Source organism: Lissotriton helveticus, chromosome 3_1 (genome assembly GCF_964261635.1).
Source record: "Lissotriton helveticus chromosome 3_1, aLisHel1.1, whole genome shotgun sequence".
NCBI classification, from domain to species: Eukaryota; Metazoa; Chordata; class Amphibia; order Caudata; family Salamandridae; genus Lissotriton; species Lissotriton helveticus.
The window spans coordinates 1,552,137,994-1,552,156,509 of NC_136061.1; the positions used below are offsets into that span (position 1 = coordinate 1,552,137,994).

Genomic DNA, 18,516 nt, shown 5'->3' on the forward strand with positions numbered 1-18,516 from the left:
AGCCCACTATATACGTCCTCCGTGCCTGCTTTTCCGGTCCGCCGTGCACCCACCACCACACAGCTTTTAGCTAATAATAAGACCACTCAACTCCTGCAATTTTCATTTGACAACAGGGTTAAGATTATGACGGCTCCCCATAACAAAAAAGGGCACAGAACTCTGAACATCTGAGGACCTGAAACTAGGAACAATCCAACTCCTGTTCTCAGACACAGGGGGGTGTAGAATTCCTATAGCCCGATGCCCAAGACGTAATGTTTAGGGTCAAGGGCAGCACCTTTTCATGTTTATTTTGTCCTTGGGACAAGTAGGTCTATCCCCCTGCAGCACAAACCTTAGGCTGCCAGATTACAGTACCACATTATGGATCAGGGAAGGACATTGTCTGCAGTTAAGGTTATATTGGTGTCCAGATGTTAATGTTGTTCGAACTTATATTTATGGTTCATAAATACAAAGCCTTTATTATTAGAGTGAGCGCTCTAAGGGAATTTAAGTTCAGACTGCACTACCAACAGTGGTTCCAGTATAAAAATGTGTACACACATTTACAAAGCTTAACAATATGAGGCTTTGTATAAAGATTCCAGGATGTTCTCTGGTTAGATGCAAATTATAGGCAAAAGCTTGAAAGCTAGATTGATAATTATTTGCTTTCAACATAAAAATGTTTATTAAAAAATGCAACTAGAAAAAAAAGTTTTGCTGAACTACTGTTCAATTTTAGGTGCAATTTCTTTGAAGCATCATTTAGGAAAATTTATTTTATTTATTGATTTATTTTTTCAATTTGTAAGGCGCAACAGCTACCCAAAAAGGGTCTCCCAATGTGTTGATGCATGCTAGTATTTTCAAATAATCGAAAATAAGTGTAACCAGTTTAAACCAATTCATAGGAAACATGAAAATAAACAAGCATTGTCAAAGCCAATAGGTATGACATTGGTGGTCAGCTTTTTGGTTTTGTCATTGCGCTTCTAGTTTTGACATGTTTTTTTTAATACTTTATTTTTGTGGGACTTGGCGGGCCCTCCTCATTATAACAAACTCAGGCAAAAATGTTTTTGGTCTCAAAAAACACATGTTGCCACAGTAGTTCCTGGCACCGAACAAAACTACTTTGGGTGCAGATATGCTCCTTGTGAAAGAACAGAATGCTGTCACTCACAGTGAAGCCAGCCAGTACAGAGCGAGAGAATTTTAATGAAAATAAAAGGTCTTGGGTACCGTCATACCTAAATAGGGGCCTTTTTTCTTAATGAAAGTCACAAAAGTGCACCCATGCATGGTATGTCCTTGTATTCGTACAGATTTACGGCTTTCATGAATTCACAACATTTTACAGAAGTAGGTCAGGAAATCTTACTCCTAGAAAATATTTGTGAACTGCATTTTAGCTAGAGTAAATATGCATGTATATATTTGCTCATGCGAAAATCTGTTGAGCGGAAACAAGTTCACTTTCCCACCCATCACTTTTCAGGCCTCGAAAAATCCACCCGCCCGCATTCGCGAACCAGATTTAATTAGGGCAAGCTATTTTTAGGGCATACTCGCCTTTTCTGGTGAGTAGGAAGACAAACTGACATTTGATCTCTGTCTCTGAAAGCAGAGCAAATGTGACAAGATAGCAAGAATTAAAAGCATCTTCATTCACTCTGTGAGCAATAAGCAATAAACATGCCTTTAAATCTTGTTAACTGATCACATTTGCTCAGCTTTCAGAGACAGAGGTCAAGGGCTTTCAGAGAGAGGTCAAGGGCCTTACAGTTAGGTCAAATAGATTTCGGGTTAAAAGACCTGCAGGTCTAGTACCAATTTTATGATTTTTCGAGCCCTACTTTTTTTCCCAACCCTTGAAGAAGTTTTACTTCTGCCCTTGTCAAAAGGAAATGTTCAACCTTCCTCTGTATGGGAAAATATTAGAGACGAGCTGATGAAAAATCCATAAAACATGCAAGTTAGGAGGATTGCACAGACTCGGAAGGGCATTCCACTGGGAAACTATTGCTTAGGGCTACCTTCAGTCCCCATATGTAGATCAGCGGAAAAGTGGAAAAATAAAGGGGCTGCTAGTATTCAAACCCTACTATGGTAGGAGCTCTGGTATAATCAGAGAAGCTATTATCAGAGCTCTTATATAATGAGATTGCTGCCATAATTTGCCATCGCACTACATGGCACCAAAGGGAAAAGTGGATTTTATTACAGGACAAGTAGATTTATGAAGCAACCTGTCCCGAGGACAGGTAGATATTTTATTGAATTCCACACCCCTGCAGACAGCTGCAACATCATATCAAAGTGAGAAGAGAGCCGAATGTCATACTTTTTCAACTGGCCTTTTACGATGTTTCACCATAATCTTCTTACACATCTTTAGCATGAAGGGAGTATCATCTCCTGTCTTCACTGTAACTTGCTCACATTTTGGCAGGACTAAATAATTTCCAAAGTTAGTATTGAGTTTAATATCATACTCTACTAACAGGACTTCCCCGATGTTTTACCCTAATCATCTGGTACGCCTTTAGAATGAAGCAGACGTCATCTCCTGTCTTCACAGTAGCCTGCTCACTTTTTGACAGGACAAAGTAATTTACATACTATTCAGATCTTTCATATTCAATGACTCCAACTTCCACTTCAGGAACAGGAATGATTCCTTATTCCTTCAGGATTCTGCCGATCACACCAGAACTCTTCAAATACCAGCACTCGCCATCCTGTTTTTTAAACTACCAATTTCCCATCCCCAGATCCCCTCTTGGAAATTCGACGCCTGCAAGCGACATGTAGTATCTTATAAATCACAAATAAAAAGGGTCAGGTTGATCAAAAGACATTAAAATATTATTAGAACTTAATTTATCTTTCTGCATATTCTTTAGTCTGACACAAATAATTCCATAGAACCTTATTAGTACATAGGAAAATGTTGTAGATTGTCTTGCATGACCCACAAAGCTTTTTCTTTCAGTAAATGTGTTCTATTTTAATATTAAGTGTTATTTACCCATAAATTATTTGGAGTAAGCCTTTCTTACGGACAAAAGCATACTGGCCACAAAGTACTCTCACATATTTCCTATTAGTGATATTTGTTCAGTGAATACTCTAAAACAATTTTGAAATCAAAAGTACAAAATAAGACATTGTCACAGAAAACACTACAAAAACAACTGTGCTCACAAAATGTATATATATATATATATATATATATATATATATATATATAGATAGATATAGATATATATATTCCAACACTTCCTTCGATTCACAAAAGAAAAGGGGTGCACTCCTTCAGAATTTCCACAACAGGATATTTATTGCGATCTTTTTAACATGAAAGCGAGTGATCTACGCGTTTCGATGCTACAATCATCTTGCTCACATGAGCAAGATGCTTGTAGCATCGAAACGCGTAAACATGTTAAAAAGATCGCAATAAATATCCTGTAAATATCGATGATACAATCATCTTGCTCACATGAGCAAGATGCTTGTAGCATCGAAGCGCGTAGATCACTCACTTTCATGTTAAAAAGATCGCAATAAATATCCTGTTGTGGAAATTCTGAAGGAGTGCGCCCCTTTTCTTTTGTGAATCGAAGGAAGTGTTGGGATACTTAACGGCGTGGTTCTGCCATAGGGAGAAGCATCCATAACGAGCGCTGAGCTAACCGGGAAACTTGAACCATTGTGTTGACATATATATATATATATATTGAATGTATGTATAAATAAAGTAGGTTTAGATTACTTTCTACGGCACACAGCTCTACTGTTTCCATTCACTCACTTATATTTACAATATTTTTGGATGCATATTTTTAGGAATTTGTGATCTAAAACACACAGCATATTTGTGGGAAACAGGCAAGCAGAAGCATTGCTGTTCAGACTAATACAAATGGTAACCTGCATCAACAAGACCTAAAATTATGTGTGTGGGGTATATTCAGCAAAATTAAGATAACCATTATACAGTTGGATATAAATTAAAGTTTATGTTCATCCTGGTAGGGCATTTCTCCATGACACCATCACTTGCTCTTTTTGTATTGCGTTTGTTCCTGATTAAGTGCAGTTAAAAAAAAAAAAAAAAAGAGAGAACATTTGGACAGAGTCAAAAAAACAACCAAAAAAACACACACTTCAAAACGCAGCCTACATTATCAGTATGATATTTTTCATCGAACTCAATTCGTACTTTGTCAATGCCAGGAAAGTGACGGTAACTAAGACAGTTAATCATTTTAAAAGCTCATAGAGGGTGTGTGCAGCCAAGGGGGCGTGGCAATAGCCATGAGTAATCTTACACTTGTGTTTCACCGAACGTTCTTTTCTTGGAAGTGCTCAGAAATTAAGAACTCTTTGTACAGAACATAGCGGTCACATCCTTAGCATTACAACGTCACGTTTTACTCTACCAGAGGTACGGTTTGAAGGAAATAGGAATGTTTGACACTTTGGAGGAGAAACTGCAAAGAATTGGGCATCAGCTTCTAGATAAACATTATGAATGTTATTTGTCCAATAGCCTATCACCAAAACAAACTACAAGTTAGGTGCTTTTTGTTGTTGTTTTTCTTTTAATCATTTTTTTAATAGAGGGACCACTATTCCGGTTGTTAATGATAGCCATATACAGGCGCGGTGCGTCCATTGGGGCGTGGGGGTGTAGCCCCCCCTGCCCGCAGCCGCCCGCAGCTCCGACGTTTCTGAACTTAAGTAAATTGAATAGTTTACTTAAGTTCAAAGACCGACGCCGAGGGAGAACTGACAATGCATGCCAGCCAGCATGACGTCAAGACCGCCCACCCCCTGGGCGGTCTGGTGTCATGTTGACTGACATGCATTGTCAGACATGGGGGCAGCAGGCAACAGCACAACACAAGTGCGCATGAGTGGGGACGGAGTTCGCACCGTGCCCACACATGCGCACTTGTGTTTTAACTTGTTAGCGCAGGCCCATTAGGAGCCCCTCGGTCTCCTAATGGGCGTGCTGCGGGCGAGGATTAACTGTGCCCTGGCGCTGCAGATTGGCTTAGGGGTTGCCACTCGGTGCTGCTGTTCCTGTTACGGTTCCTGTTTGAAGGTGAGGCGCCAACGCGGACCAGGAGCAGAGGCGGTCAGGTAAGTTTTCTTAATGTTATTCTCCCTTGGCGCACCCCCCACCGCGACCCCCTCCCCCCGCACCCCACCCGCGAGTACTGCATTGATTTGTCAGTTTGTTAAAGAAGATGAAGATAAGGCGTGTAACCACTGTTCAGGAGACCGCTTCCAGGCACCGAGGGAAGATCAGTGCTTAGTTGAGTCTGTGTGTGAGAAACTACAGGCTTCAACACTCACTGTCACTCCCACGTTATTGAGGCTTTTGGATACAACGCAAGGGTAGGCAAAGGAACTAAAGTGATGAGCACAAGAAAAAGGCCAGATACAAAGGAACAGGAAAAAGTGGCTGAATGCCAGCACGGTCCCACTTTCCTTTGCAGTGTAGGCTGTTGCAGTGACAAACAGCCTACAATAACACCAGTGTCTGTGGGGGGGCTGCTTGCATTCTTGGGTCTGTGCTGAGCATCCCAGCTGCTCAGAGGCCCCAGCTGATGTGGTGTTATGTACTGGAGTCTGTCACCAGGCAATGTCAGGCCTAGACAGGCTGAAATACATGAAACCTATTGAGTGCAGTGCATTGAAGGGTGAGTGATGTCTGTGTGAGTGCAGGGTGAGCAGTGTGCCTGTGTGAGTCCTGGGTGAGTGATGTCTGTGTGAGCGCAGGGTCAGCAGTGTGCATGTGTGAGTGATGTCTGTGACAGTTAAGGGTCGGTGATGTCTGTGTGAGCGCAGGGTGAGCAGTGTGCCTGTGTGAGCGCAGGGTGAGCAGTGTGCCTGTGTGAGTCCAGGGTGAGTGATGTCTGCGACAGTGCAGGGTTGGTGATGTCTGTGTAAGCGCAGGGTGAGCAGTGTGCCTGTGTGAGTCCAGGGTGAGTGATGTCTGTGTGAGTGCAGGTTGAGCAGTGTGCCTGTGTGAGTCCAGAGTGAGTGATGTGGATGGGTGAATGCTGGCTTAGTGATGTGTCAGGGAAGGGTGAGTAATGGGTCTATGAATGCAGGGTGACTGTGCTTATGCGAATGCAGGGAGAGGAGATGTATCTGTGCAAGTGCAAATAGACTTGTCTGGCTACTCCCAGAGATGTATTGGCCAAGATACCTCTTTCTCAAATGTGCTTAAGAATGCACCATTTACCCACTCTTTTTTCAAAATGTTCTCATGGGAGATCCCCCGAATCCCCCATAGGTGGTTGGGCCTCGCTCGCTGCGCGCGCCACAGTGCAGTATTTACGCCCACCACTTTCAAATGTCACCAGCCGCCCCTGGCTGTATAGTCAGTCACCTTAGTATTCACCACTTAAGAATCGAACAACATTCTTCCGTTGGCGCGTAAACCTCCTCAAACATACGCTAAACGTATTTTGGGATTTTCCCCTGTTGTTCCAAATACACACTAGTTGGCCATCTCATTTGTAATGCCCTAACAGGTGAAATCATAAAAGGTGCCTAATACAGCACAATCAAATACAACAAGTGGCAAGTAACAAAGCACACATCAAAGTCATTAACTGGTAAACTACAATATAAGCCTTTTAGTGGCTCCATCTCATATCCAGTTGTGTTGCCTGCCAATCTGCAACCCGGCATGAAAACAGAAACTTTGGCAACACTGAAGGCATGAACCGGAAGGGCCTGCACCCCGCAGCCTCGCCCAGGCCGGCTGTCAGTCGTGAATGTATGCGTCCGCCATCCATACCACCGAAACAACTGCTGGATTAGAACCATCTCTCCAACTTCCCTGTTTTCATCCTACATTAGCCCTCTTTCCTCCCTGCCTCCTGGAATTGTAGGAGGGGCCAGCTGGTCTGTATAGGGCATTAGAGATTGTCAGCTTCAGACTCAAGTTTACTGTCGGGTCCCTGACAGACTCTAACTCACCTTACATCACCGTCCAGCTGATCCCAAATTACAAAAGCTTCCCCCAGCGGAGGACTACTCGGACAGTGTTTATTCTCCGCAAGGGCACGTGCGGGCACCACAGCCAATGAGCACTGCAGAATTATGTGTCACGCATGAGGATTGGACGAGGTGACACCTTTACACCACTCCTCGATCGCCTTACACGTTTTGAGTCCTTCCCACTCTTAGACAACTACGGAAATATGTTCAGCTATGGGACTGGTCGTGAAAATGCGACCCGGAAGTACTCCGATTGAGGACAAACGTCATTCGTTGTAAGCTCAATAGTTGACAGCAGGCTGCCTTTCTTGTTGTTTCTTCTGTGCAAGTGGCACCTAGGTGCCCATCTTAAACGTGTTACCTACACGTCTTCATCCGTGTCTCTATTTCGAAGAGAGTGAATTACACCTCATCCGAGTCTTTTACGACTGTATTACAACTCTGCTTACTTGCCTATGCGAATCCGTTAGCTGTAGGTTCTGACTTTATTAAAAAAGAAATTAAGTGCTTTAAGTGAGATTAAAACGGGGCGGGGAGTTCTACAATAGGGGCGCGGCCAACGATGCGTAACTAAGAAGCCTCTCCAACAGGCGTGGCTGTAGTTAAGGATGCGTCTTCACTGGTTTGAACCATGATGTAAACCAAAAATACAATTTGGGAGCTCTTTCTTGACACTTCAACACGCGAGTACTTGAGGAGTTTTGGCAAGTGAGGAGCTCCACAAATTCTTCTTGTGGAGTGTGAAAAAAATATTAGTATCCAAGATCTGGAGGGTCGAGAGCAACTTCACGAGTGCACAGGTATTGTGTTTTCCCTTTACTGAGGACCGTTGTTGCGGAAGGGAAGACTGTGGCTCACTGAGTGTTGTAAAGCTCGTCTCTGATGGGAGAGCTGAATTGTTGTTGGCCACTTAATGAACTCTGACAATGGTTGGATTTACTAGTGGTTTAATGAAACAGCCATTGGCAAAGCAAAATGGTCGCACCTATACAAAAGCTATTTGCTTTGCTAAAGTGTTTTAGCCATGTTGCACATAGCTGCCAAGGTTTTAGAATGCCATGTGTGACATTTTTATAATTTCAATGTTATTATGAGTGACATTTCAAAGAATATGAGTGCCACTTTCTTGTGAGCATAATGAAGCAATGAAGATGAGGGAAACATATAAATATCACAAATTACAACCATTTGTGCAATGAGACACTATACTAGCTCCTCAGAAAACCCCCGCTTCCCTCTGTTGCATGGGATGAAATGCCTGGCAGACATCACTGCACTGTGTGAGTTGGACGTCAATCAAGTTTGAATGAGGGTTTCTGCAGGCTGTGAAAGGCCCGTAGGCAACGCTACTGTGCACACTCCAACTGAGAGACGAGGAGGCAGAAAGACATTGATTGACTGACACTGGGGGACACATACTATAACAGATGCTTATTTACACACTGGAATTTAGAGAGATAGACACAGGCAAAAAAAAAAGACATGGGCAGACTGTCGCTACAACTTAATGCAGACACAGGGTAGAAAGGCACAGGGAACTCGCACCACAACGTAGAGACACATAAATGGGACATAAAGGTATGGGTGAATTGGCACTGACTATTACACAGGGGGGGAAGACATAAACTGAAACTTAAAGATATAGAGAAAGACTGAAAACCGTGTAAAAGGCTTACAAATGAATATCACCTTGTGGAGGTACTAGTGAAAAGTGACAACATGCTTTAAGCAGCTGCGTGACTATTGATTGCACAGGACCCGTATCACAATCCATTGTTTAATCGTCATGCAGCACTCCCTAGGCACATTTTTACCTAGTTACCAGTCAATGCCAGAAAAAGTCACAAAAAGACATTGTTTACAAGCGATACAACCAAATATTTCACAAAGGGAATAGCGAATCTTAAAGCAGTCAGATTTCTGGCTTAGGGAAGTCAAATTGCTGATAACACTGTATTTTTTAAATTTATTTTTATTTTAAAAGTTTTATATAGCGCTAGCTTGACCCGTAGGTATCAGAGCGCTTTACATACACACAGTAAACAGCAGAAGGACATAACATTACATAGTAGGCAGGCAGTAAGGAAGCAAACCAAAGAAAAAAATACAGCATGGGAACAATATGCAGTGCAGCGGAGGGGGAGAGAGCAATAAAAAGAAAAAGGTGAGAATGACATAGTCCGGTCACCCACTATCCTTGGATGTCCAGAGAGAGAGGAGACAGCTCGGATATAGAAGTCTAGGTAAGTTGACGTTGGTCATGACAGTATTTGTTTAGGAGATGGAGTTTCAGGTCCCTTTTGAAACAGGAGAGGGATGGGTTGCATCTGAGGACTCCAGGGAGAGCGTTCCATATCCTGGGAGCGTTGCCAGAAAACCATCGGTATGGGGTGGGTTTCTTTTTCAGTTTCGGAGTAATAATAAGGAGTAAGTTAGAGCTTCTCAGCATTCTGGATTGACCTTCTCTTATCAGTTTGTTATTTAGGTAGTTGGGGGCAGGAGTGTGAAGGGTTTTGTGTGTGATGCAGGCCAATTTATAGATACATCTCCCTTTCATGGGAAGCCAATTGAGGCAGTTGAGAGCTGGAGTGATGTGTTCAAATCTTTTAACTCCAGATACAAGTCGAGCGGACATGTTCAGTACTGCCCTTAGAGGGGCTAGGTGAGCTTTTGGAGTCCCTCTAAGGATGGCGTTCCCGTAGTCGATTTTAGAGAGAACGAGGGATTAGACTACTGTCTTGAGGTCATCGTGGGGTAGAAAAGGTTTCAGTTTCTTGAGGTGTTTTAAAGAGAAAAGAGCACTTTTTGCAGAGTTTTTGATGCGGGCCTCCATTGATAAGTTCTTGTCAAGGGTGATGCCTAGAGACTTAACTGAGTCGGATAGGGCAAGGGGGCAGTTTAGGGCAACCAGATTCTTGAGCCACTCTTGGATTGGAAAATGGTTACCTTTTGGAGAGAATAGGATTAGTTCCGTTTTGTCTGGGTTGAGCTTTAAGTGGTTAACGTAGAACCAAGTTTGGATCTTGGTTAGGGTGGTATTGAGGAGTTGGATGTCGCTGGGAGACTTGATCCTGAAATAGATTTGGGTGTGTCCGCGTAAAGGTGGTAATTCACTCCAGCTTTTTTCAATATGATTGTGAGGGGCTCCATGAAGAGATTGAAGAGGGACGGGGAGAGGATCGAGCTTTGCTGGACCCCAAGTGTGACTTTAGTTGGTTTTGAGAGACAGGAGTTAATTTTAATTTGTTGCGAGCGGTGTAGAAGGAAGGAGGTGAACCATTTTAGAACTGTGCCATTTATGCTGGAATGTTTTGACAGGGTCTCCAGAGTGGCTGGATGGGTTACTGTGTTGAATGCTGCAGATAAGTCGATAAGGATGAGTAGGCAGGCATCACGTTCGTCTAGGGCCTTGTGAATGTCGTCGGAGACGTTGAGCATGGCTGTTTCCGTGCTACAGCCTTTTCTGAAACCAGATTGAAAGGCGTCGGGGAGGTTGAACTTATCAATGTGTTTATTGAGTTGGAGGAGAACACATTTCTCTAATGTTTTTGCAAGGAATGGGAGGTTAGAGATAGGTCTGAGGTTGTTAAGATCATTAGGGTCAGCCCCAGGTTTCTTGAGAATGGGTGTGATTTGTCCTAGTTGAAGGGAGTCTCGGACACAACCTGAGGAGAGAGAAGTGTTGATGATTTTAGTCCAGAAAGGGGAAATGGTGTGGTTGAGTTCTTTTATAATTGTGGAAGGGGGGGTCCATAGTGTGGGAGGAAGATTTTAGATTAGAAATTATATTGAAGACCTCGCTTACCCACATTAGCTCAAAGTCGGACCAATGCGCATTGTTTTTTAGCTGGAGGAAGGTCTGATTGTCCTTGTTAAGAGCTCTTTCCGAGTGGTCAAGGGAGGTTGAAGGGGGGAAGGTTCAGGGGGAAGGAGGGTTAGCAGTTTGTAAGCAGGATTGATCAATTTTAGAGACTTTATTAGTGAATAAAGAGGCAATTTCTTCACATCGCTCATTGGTGGCTTCGATTTCTTGAGAGGGAGTGCAGTTAGTTTGGCTTTTAACAATGCTGAAGACTTCTCTTGGTCTGTTTTTCGCCTGTTCTAGTTGGCTGCGGAAAAAAGATGCCTTTTCACTGAAGATGTGTTTTTTGTATGACCGCCGAGCAGATCTAAGATGAGTTAGGTGCAAGTTAGTCTCCAAGACCTTTCCGTTTGTCTGAGTTGACGCCGTTTATCATTCAGCTCTACGTCAAACCTGGGTTTTGATTTGGTTCTCCTTAGTTGTTTGAGTTTGAGAGGAGCTACTTGGTCTAAAACCTCTCTCATTTTTTTGTTAAAGTGTGAAGTGAGGTCATCAGCCGTCCATGATTAGGGATGGAGTTGAAGATGGGGATGAATCTTGGCTTCAAGTTTGGATGAAGGTATTTCTTTGATGTTTCTGGTCAAGAGTTTAGGTTTGACAACACAAATAGGTTGGAGGCTGGCAAGTGTGTCAATCCTGTACAGAATGAGGTGGTGGTCGGACCAGTCAATGGGAGAAATCTCTCTCAGGGAGATCAGATAATTGTTGGTTATGATCGCATCTAGTGTTGCACCTTTGATGTGAGTTGGTTTATTGCAGAGTTGCTTGAGGTTATATATTTCCAAAAGGTTGGAACGTTTCAGGACAGTGGAGTCTTCTGGGTCGTTCCAGTGGATATTGAGATCACCCAAGAACACGTCTTTGGTGTCTGTCAAGGAGAATCGTGTTATTAGGTCTGTTAGTTCTTCAGGGAAAAGGGTACGCTCTCCACGAGGATGGTAGGTGGGGTGGAATTTGATGGGTGGGGTGCCCTTGGTAGTGAGTTCAACGCCAAGGTATTCAAACGATAGGTATTCTGCAGGTTTGAGTTTGGTAATCTGTATTCCATCTCTATGAATGATGGCTAGCCCCGCCCCCAGTTTTGATCGGCCTTTCTTGACTGATGATGTTGAACCCTGGAGGGGTGAGAATGTCAAGAATGGGGATGGAGTGGGCATTAAGCCAGGATTGTGTGAGGAAGGCGATGTCAATTTCTTCAGCGGCAAGAGTTTCAGCAATGTCATTGGCATGTTGTACTGCTGATCTGCAGTTTAGGAGCATGCAAGAGAGAGGACTGGGAGCCTCGATGATGGGGGTGAGTTAGGTGGATAGATGTGTATTGAGCAGGGGGTCTAGGAGAGTGGACAGTATTCGCGATTCTGTTAGTGCCGATAATAACAGGGATGTGGAAAGAGGCTGACTTCTAGTACAAAGCGAGGTGTGAGTTGTAGAGCTCATCAGGTTTCGGTACTGAAAAGGGTAGGCTATCCCTGTTGGGACTGAGGGCCTGGCTGGATGATGGGCTGGAGGGTCGAGGGGTGCTCTGTGGGGCCATGTGAGATGTATTGAGTATAGTAGGGAATAAACTACTGACAGTCGTCAATAGACCCTTTCCGCACTACGTTTAGCAGAAATCCATCCGCTACTTGTATTCAAAATTAAGATCCGTATACTTTTGAAATTTTCAATGAATTTATTGGTGAGAATTTTCTTCAAAGATTTGTAATAAACGTTTTTCTTGTTACAAACAAAATATTCGGTGCTTCCTTTGTGAGTAATTTGCACAGTTGATTGAGTTATAACAACTGACATTCATTCTTTAAAATGGAAAATGTTCCTGTCCCAATGCATTTCGGGATGAAAAATCCCTTCATCAGGGGCACTGTGAAACAATATAATGAACATGTTTAGCCTCAGGCAATCGGCACACTTAGTAGTCCATAAGTTGAAAAAATACTCAATTTATCTTTTACGACATTCAACAATTGATATCATTATCAGAATGCAAAACAAATTTTTTATAAGAGAAGGCTCTTTACAATGCTCTGTTATTTGCACATATACACAGACATGTACTAATAGTCCCTCGCATTGTCTACATCCTCTGTTAACTAAAGTATATATTTTTGACAGAAATAGTGGGAAAACATAAACTATCATGTGGTTATTAATGAGCGAGAACTGGTTTTGATTCAAACAAAGTGAACTTAAAGACTCTAGCGAGATAACTGATTAGGTACTGAAATTGTAAACCACCCTGAAAAACACACTCACCATGGTTGCTTACTATCGTGTGATGCTTTGGGAGAGTTCTATGATGGAGGATCAAAAGGATGTTCCAGATAACGCCTAAAAATTTAGTGAATACTATGATTATAACATAATTATTTCAAGTGTATAAACTGAGAATAAGAGCAAGAAGCTCATAGTCATACCGTAAGTCAAGAATACTGTCGAGTGAGATGGTCTTTGTTGTTGTGCTTGATACGATAACTGTAAGATAAACCATTTCGTATAAGACATTGACTGGACTGTAAAAGTAAAGTGCAACGAAAGCTGTGAACTGAATAGTGTGTTACCTGATATACTGTGGACGTTTAAACAACGACTTGAAAAAACAATCACTCGTAGTAAATGGCGGTGTTCCTGCGTTGCAAGGAAAATATAAGATTGTATGAGCGTACCGTTGGACCTAACTGTAGTTTGGTAATAAACGATTCTCAGTATAGTATACCTGTGAGCAGCTGACGATGTCGGGCTGCTGGCTTTGTTGACGTTATTTCGGTACGTGCTTTGGTTAAGGAGTGCTGTGAAACACGAACAAAATAAACTGTGGTTACTTGAATGAAGTCATATATAACCATGAGTCTCTGAAGCCTGAACAAAAAGATTACCTAGTGGGAACTGGCTGAACAAGTCGCACGCATAGCGGTTCGATGTGCCGGGTTGAAACGTTAACTGCCGGTACAGCAATGAGTAAACTGGCACGTTCTAGATGACAAATATAATGAAGAAATATGTTAAAAATATGCTTTCCTAACGGGAAACTAGGTACTTTCTAGTATCAATACCATCACATGTCTGAAGCCTGAGTACAAAGATTACCTAGCGGGAGCTAGATGAAAAAGTTGCTCACACGGCGGTTAAATGTGCCGGGTTGAAACGTTGACTACCGGTGCAGCAATGAATGAACTTGCCCGTTCTAGATGACAAATATAAAGAAGAATTGTGTTAAGAGTATATGTTAAGCTGTCCTGACGGGAAGCTTGGTACTATCTAAAATCAATAACGTCACATTAGTACCTGATAAAGGAAAACTGCTCGCAGACTCTTTGGACTGTCAGGACTCTATGTTCTGACGGCGTTCTTCCTGGGTCTCTCCATACTGGACGGTTGAGGAAATGGACAACGGACTGCGGAAGTGGTCCGTTCTTGTTTAAGATGAAAACGCGATAGAAATGGAAAACGGGAATGCCCGATCAGTGGTATGGAGGTCGACGACAGACTACAGAAAACACTCTGGTCTGGTGTCTAATATTCACTAAAACGAAACAATGATTAGTACGAGTAATTCTGACGCAAGGCGATCGCTCTTGAGAATTAATGTGATGAGTTATTAATACACCAAAAAATGCGAAGTGCACTGTGCTATGTGAGCTAAAAACAAATGCCTAATGAAAGGTAAACTGTTAGCATAGAAAAATGCTAGAGTGGCGGTCTGATGGATATGCTTGAAACACATCCCTCAAGAGATAAATAAAAATAAAAAAAATAAAAAACCATGAGATCACTAATGATGAGCAAGCGTTCGAGGGGACTAAGATAGTTGAATGAGTACTTGCCAATGTTAAATGTACGTGAAGAATATTACTGTCGCATAGAGCTAAGCGGTCCAGCATAAAATAATATAATTATTATCCTAACGAGAGGGCCCATGATTCAGTTTTATGTGGTTACGGTGTAAACCTGTTCCTGTGTTATCACTGGGGCATGTTTGCTCTCTAATGAAAAGAATGTAAATAGGTTGAAGTTTTAATCATTTATAAGTAGCATAACATATCAATTTTATCATTGAGTCCTTTTGGAGTTTGGGTTTGTAAGAAATCGATCCACCAATTTTCTCTCCTTGATAACAAGTTCTCATTATTCCTGTCCGGTTTTTGTTGAATCTGCTCCAGAACTTGAAATCTTAGTTGGGGGATTGTGTGTTTCATTTCTGTCCAATGAGATACCAAGCTTGAGGTTAGGGTTTTATTGCGTATTCGACTTTTGTGTTCGGTGATTCTCACTTTTATCTTGCGCTCCGTTTTCCCTATATACAGTTTACCGCAAGGACATTTGATACTGTATATCACATATGATGAATTGCAATTTGTTTGTTGTCTTAGTTTGATTCTTTTACCAGTTTGAGGATGTTGTATGTATTGTCCTTCCATTACATTATTGCAATGAGTGCAATTATAACATTTTTGCATCCCTTTGGAGGAACTTGTAAATTCTGTGTGCTTTTTAGGACGTGTCACCATTTCATGCAGATTGAGATGTCTAGTATGTGCGAACACAGGTTTCTTGTCATAAATACCATGGAAGTCTTCTTCTTTTTGTAATAATTCCCATCTGGAATTGATTATGTCTTTAATTGCTTTTGTTTGCGTAGAGTATTTCGTTACAAACACCTGGCGGTCCATTTTTGATTTGGTCTTGAGTTGGAGTAGTTGTTCTCTCGGTATTTCTGTTATTTTGTCTTCTGCTGCTTTTATGACATCATTAGGATATCCTTTGGCTGAAAACCTTTGTCTTTGGTTGTTAATTTCTGTTTCTAGTGCCTGTGAGGTAGATGCTATTCTTTTACAACGTATGAGTTGTGAATATGGTAAATTTCGCAATAAATTCCTAGGATGGAAGCTGTTGTACGCCAACGTATTGTTTCTGTCTGTTGGTTTATGATAAACTGATGTGTCTAGTGAGTTGTTTTGCTTTTGTACCAGAACATCTAGATACGGTATTTCCTTTTTGCTGGTTGTGTACGTGAATTGAATTCTCGGATTTCTTTGGTTGAGTTCTTGTTTTTTTTCAATCAGTAGAATTTCTGGACCATTCCATAATAAGAAAATGTCATCTATAAACCTTTTATAGAAGATGGTATGCTTTTGCCAGTCTTCGTTGGTTATGATGAAATCATTCTCAAATTTAGCCATGAAAGTATTCGCAAAAGAAGGAGCTCCTGAAAAACCCATTGAGGTTCCGCTGATCTGTAAATAATATTCATTATTCCACTTGAAATATGAATGTTGTAAACAAAATTGAAGAAGTTCAAGAATGAACACTTTGTTGGCTTTAATATTAGGTAATTGCAACAATGCCCATTCGCATGCATCCAAACCCTCTGCTAAAGGAATCGAAGTATAAAGAGATGTTACATCGATTGTACATAGAATAGTGTCGTTATCAATCAAGGTAATTTCATTGAGGAGTTGAAGAAAGTGACCTGTGTCCTTTATATATGTTTTCCAACATTGTACAAAACTTTGAAGAAATTCATCAATGTATACTCCCAATGGTTCAAAGAGGGACCCACAGCCACTGACTATGGGTCTCATTGGTGGATCTGTGGCATTTTTGTGAATTTTTGGGAGCATATATAATTCGGGACACCTCGGATGTTTCACTGTTAGGTAATTTTTGGTGTTGTCATTGATCCATCCCATATCCATAGCCCGTTTTAGAATTACTTCCAGTGTTTTGATGATTTCTTGGATAGGATTATTTTGTAGTTTTAAGTACGTAGATTCGTCTTTGATGTGGGTTTCGACCTTAGTATTGTAAAAAGAAGTGTCCATGATGATTAAAGCTCCTCCTTTGTCTGCTCTTTTCAATGTGATTGAGGGATCTTCAGCTAATTTTTTGAGAATGGTTATTTCATGTTTGTTTAAATTGGTTCTCTGATGTTGTTGCCAATTAATTTGTTGGAAATCCTGTTTGACTAAGATCTCGAAAATATCCAGCACTTTATGTGAGATTGGTGCCATGTACGTGCTTGGTTTTTTGAATTCTTTGTATTCTGAGTCTGTCTTAGTTTGGATGAATTCAGGCATAGATGGTACTATATTTTCAAAGAAATGTCTCAATCTCAATACCCTCATAAATTTGAAAAAAGCGATGTCAGTCTCTAGTTTATTACTTTGATAAGTGGGAACGAATCCAGTGCCTTTTTCTAGTACTTGTAGTTGTTGTTTACTAAGTTTCTTGGATGAGATGTTAATTGCTAAGTTCCTTTCTTGCTTCGCAAGTTCTGACTGACTGTTTCCTTTTCCACGGCGGGTTTTGTGCTTGCTGTTGTTTCCGGTGGTTTTTCTGCCAAAGGTACCTGTACTAAAAAACCTTGTTGGCTGGACGCTGCATTAATGATGCTAGTGGAAGCTGTTTCTGTTCGTGATGAAGTACTCAAATCCTCTGCAACTAGTGGTTGACGAGTTGCTGATAGGTCTTTGTCTGATACTACGCTTTCCTGTGAAGACGATGCGGATTTAGGCGCTGGTTTTCTCCTGGCATATACTTCTGCCCATGTGTAGACTTCATTAAGTTTGTAGTCTATAGTATCCCTCTTGAATTTGCGTAATTTCATTTCTTGCGTATCTTTCTCATATTTCTCTAATTTGTCTTTGAGGTCTTTAAGAGTTGCGGTTAATTCTTCCTCATTCATTTGTTTTGAAATTTCTTGTGTTAGAACATCAATCTCTTCTTCTAGCTCTTTGATGGTTTTCGCTAGTTCCTCTACTAGTAGCAATATTAAATCCAGTGAGCACTTGTTGAGAATAGAGTACCACTTGTCCATGAAACGTTTATTGTATTGGAATTTGTATAACATGGGTTTAATTGAAGTCTTAGTCCACGTGGGATTCTTTGCACTTTATGATATTGTATTAACGTTGAAGCGTGAAGTTTTTGGTTGAGAGCTCTCCTGGAGATAAATAATAATAGTCGTAATGATTGAGTTACTGAACCTCTTCGTGTGCCAAAGGTCCGGATTTCTGGTATTAAAGAATATATATCTGAAGCTTGAGCTGATGTATATGTTTTAGTTTCCGCCTTGTTGTCCGTTATGTTTGAAATTGCGTCAAAAGACATCTTTATTCTGTGTTGGGTGCTATTTCACCGTTGGCTTGGATGAAAGTGAATTGGGGGATGTGAAATGCACTCCTTTTTTAATCTGTTTTATGTTTATATATACACAAAAGTCGAATACGCAATAAAACCCTAACCTCAAGCTTGGTATCTCATTGGACAGAAATGAAACACACAATCCCCCAACTAAGATTTCAAGTTCTGGAGCAGATTCAACAAAAACCGGACAGGAATAATGAGAACTTTTTATCAAGGAGAGAAAATTGGTGGATCGATTTCTTACAAACCCAAACTCCAAAAGGACTCAATGATAAAATTGATATGTTATGCTACTTATAAATGATTAAAACTTCAACCTATTTACATTCTTTTCATTAGAGAGCAAACATGCCCCAGTGATAACACAGGAACAGGTTTACACCGTAACCACATAAAACTGAATCATGGGCCCTCTCGTTAGGATAATAATTATATTATTTTATGCTGGACCGCTTAGCTCTATGCGACAGTAATATTCCTCACGTACATTTAAC

The 18,516-nt window shown here is 41.3% G+C and overlaps 2 protein-coding genes across 2 annotated transcripts in view; one reads left to right on the plus strand and one right to left on the minus strand.

Moving 5' to 3' along the window:
• Positions 1–7,111, minus strand: part of NKAPD1 (NKAP domain containing 1) — a 184,992-nt gene extending 177,881 nt beyond the window's left edge. Inside the window, exon 1 of the mRNA XM_078682301.1 lies at positions 6,997–7,111. The gene's annotated coding sequence lies outside the window, so the exon portion shown is untranslated. The remainder of the gene's footprint in view (positions 1–6,996) is intronic.
• A 485-nt stretch (positions 7,112–7,596) lies between these two features.
• The window catches only part of PIH1D2 (PIH1 domain containing 2), a 262,948-nt gene continuing 252,028 nt past the window's right edge, over positions 7,597–18,516 (plus strand). The window contains exon 1 of the mRNA XM_078682300.1: positions 7,597–7,817. The gene's annotated coding sequence lies outside the window, so the exon portion shown is untranslated. The remainder of the gene's footprint in view (positions 7,818–18,516) is intronic.